The 3,415-nt window shown below is 43.5% G+C and overlaps 1 non-coding gene across 1 annotated transcript; it reads right to left on the bottom strand.

Moving 5' to 3' along the window:
• Window positions 1-1,915: 1,915 nt before the first annotated feature.
• Window positions 1,916-2,055, bottom strand: LOC111827097. Its single transcript, XR_002830583.1, has one exon. It is a non-coding gene; the product is annotated as a small nucleolar RNA SNORA29 (small nucleolar RNA).
• Window positions 2,056-3,415: the final 1,360 nt, after the last annotated feature.

The raw sequence follows: 3,415 nt of genomic DNA, 5'->3' as shown, positions 1-3,415 counted from the left end.
TCAAATCCAGCATTCAGGATGCCTATATGAATGATTATTGGTGATGCTGGTCTTGATCACTTGGTCGAGATGGTGACCACCACAGTTCCACTATAATGTTATCCCAATGGCCAAAGATGAAACAATCTGAGCAAGAAAATAGATGATCATAGTATTAAATGGTAACCTGTAAAATAATACACATATACATGAGTTCATAGTGATATAAATAAGTAATTGGTAAAATAGATGTGGTCAATTCTTGCTTTCACAATAGTTATGTTCTATAAAGTCACTGTGTTTAAACACTGAATCAGCTAATACTGATCCACTGCTCCTAGAGAAATTACAGGTTTAGGTTTTACAAGCCTCTGGTAAAAACCTTCTCATCAGTTGATCCATACATAACCTGGTTTTATTTGCGTTTCTGTTTAAAGACACTTTAATATCATTTGTTGATTTGTTAGCATTGAACTTAGCCTACAGCACTACAACTCATGCCTGAATGAAGCTTATATAACATAGGTATTTTCTCTGTAAGGTACATCTCAGCCTTCTTGTGCTCAGGTACACTAGACAGCACTGTGCTTGGGGTACATTTCAAACAGTGAAATGACCAATAAAAAGCACAAAAATGTGGCACTAAATAGATTGAGAAAAGGACAGTTGTTTACAGTGTGAGAGCTGAGATAAGGCAGAGGGTCGCCTGGTGTGACCCGGTGGGAATGTGTGCTCGGGGTGGCTCACATTTCTCACTGCTGTACATGTCCAAGAATGACCGAGAACATGCCGTGAGTGTTGACTTTGGGGTTACAAATAAATTTTACCAAGCAAATTCTTAAATATGTAATCTATGAATAATGAGGAACTATATATGGAGAAGTGACAGCTCTGTTTTACAGTAGAATTACAAATAATAAATGTGAAAAGTATAAAGCACCTAGAAAATGTGTCCCTATGCAGCCCCACAGTAATTATTATTGTGGATGGGCCCGCCAATGGACACTAGAAATACTGAGCAAAGGTTTGAGAGCAAAGGGATTTGCATAGTCTCAGTGTCTATCCTCTAAGACAGTGGTCAGCAAACTGCAGCTCGCGAGCCACATGCGGCTCTTTGGCCCCTTGAGTGTGGCTCTTCCACAAAATACCACGTGCATACGTACAGTGCGATTGAAACTTCGTGGCCCATGCGCAGAATGGGATTTTATGAAGCAGCTTATCTGACGAAGCTTCTAGTGTCGTGGTTGGTTCTAAGAACTTGGATGATTTCAGATTGAACCAAGTGTATCAGGGTAGCTACCCTAGAAAATGGAACATAATACATTTTTTCTTGCTCATAAACATTCTAATGTTGCGTTCCCAGTTGGGCAGTTTTCTCTCAGGCACTGTTTCAAGGACTCGGGCTTCTTCCAACTTGTGTCTCTACCTACTTCCAGATCCTCAGCATTCTCCCCCTCAGCTGGTGGTTTTTATGGGTCCGGTCTAGAATGGGTTTCCTGCATTCTGCTCACATTCCCTTGGCTGTAAATCAATCCTACTTCCATCCCTACATGCAAGGCCTGCTGTCAAAGGTTTCACTTTGTGTGCCCAGGAGAAAAAAGGGAAATTGATGAACAACTAGCCAGTGTGATTCACCAACTCAGCCTGGTGTCTGTCCTCTGAATTCTCCTGAATAATTTCCTTATTCTTCTTACACTTTTAACACTTTTCATTGTATTCACTCATTAATTATTAAGCCCATTGATAACATCATGGGCTCCCCACAACATGCCAGGTGAGAGAGCCTGTAAAGAGGAGTCAGGGCCCACGCAGAAACTCAATCTGGTTCAACCTTATTCAACCGTCAGAGTATATGGAAGTCATGCAGTACTCATGTTTCACTCTGTCATCCAAACAGGAAGTGATGATTGCGTGACTGCTTAGCTCACAACATTTTTTTTTTCTGTTCAGCCATTTCATATAGGAGGAGGACACAAATAAATCCTCCCTCTTCAGATCATGGCAATTTTAATCTATCCCATAAGCATAGCCACTAAAATCTATTATTAGGACAAAATGTGGTAGTCAAATGGGAAGAGCTCACAAAATATTTTAAAGTACTTTAAGCTACTCAGGTATCTAAATTTTGCCCCAGATATTTATTTGATATTCATTTGTTCATATTTTGTCTTTTTTTATCTTACAAGCAGAGGCAGGTATCCAAGATTTAAGGAGAATGTAAAATCAAGGACTTTCGCATTTCTCTAAATTTAATTATCCTTGAAAAAATTGGAAATGGTTATTATTCAGTCTTATTAGGGAACTAGGGGCTCAGTGCACAAATTCGTGCACCTTGAAAGGAACTGTGGGCCATAAGGCTGCGGTGGGCACAGGGGCAGGTCTCGGCACTTCCTCCGTGCTCCCGCCTGATGCCTCCCGCCTTGGCCTCCGGTCCCCTATCTGCCAGCAGCCCTGCTCCCATGCGGAGCAATTGGGGCCGGTGTCAGCAGCAGGTGCAAGAGGCAGCTGCTGCCACAATCACCCCTCAGGAGCAGGGGGAGGTGGAGAAGCCCTCAGAGACGATTGGGGCCGGCAGCTGCTGCTCGCACCCGCTGACAGTGCAGAGCAATCAGGGCCAGCACCGAACACCAGCAGCGGGTGCGAGCAGGGCCGGCACCGGCAGCAGGTGCAAGCACCAGGTGGGACCGGGGCACAAGGAAGCAAAGAATATTCAGTAACCTCCAGAGGCTTGTCCCAATGACAGCGATCGGCACCCTGCCTTGGTCTGGTGCCCCTGCGCACTCACCTGCTCCACCATCCCACCGCAGCTGACACCCACCATGTTCTGCGCGTGCCCCCTGGTGGTCAGCACATGTCATAGCGATTGGTTGTTCAGTTGTTTGGCTGTTCCACTGTTTGGTCTATTTGCATGTTAGGGTTTTATATATATAGATTAGAGTTTTGAGACCCATTGCTATTCCTTATCTGTTAGTGTGTAACTAATTTGAATTTAGGGGCCTTGTGTGACATAATGCTTCCCCCCCCCACCCCCACTACTTCTTAAACACTATCTTTTTTCAGCTAACTGATCAAATCATCTTTTTAAAAAAATCATTATTTGGGCAATTTTTAAAGGAACTTATTGTAGAAAAGGTTGAAAATATAGGTAAGCAAAAAGGCAGTTATTAGAAATGTTTATTATCTTACTTTCCATAGATAAATCCTGCATTTCCAGTTTGTATGTGTGTGTGTGTGTGTGTGTGAATATGACTACAATATACATAACCTTTTACAACAATGGGATCATACTAAGCATCCTATATAATAAAAGGATAATATGCAAATTGACCAAATGGCAAAATGACTGGAACGTCATGGCTCCTCCCACTAGCTGGCCACGCCCTCGAGTGCCCCTCCCCACCCTGATCAGGGGCGGGGCCGGCCCGCCTTGCCATGG

The sequence above is a fragment of the Myotis lucifugus genome, unplaced genomic scaffold (assembly GCF_000147115.1).
Source record: "Myotis lucifugus unplaced genomic scaffold, Myoluc2.0 scaffold_130, whole genome shotgun sequence".
Classification (NCBI taxonomy): domain Eukaryota; kingdom Metazoa; phylum Chordata; class Mammalia; order Chiroptera; family Vespertilionidae; genus Myotis; species Myotis lucifugus.
Note: the sequence above shows the minus strand (reverse complement) of the source record. Positions and strands in the feature narration are given on the sequence as shown.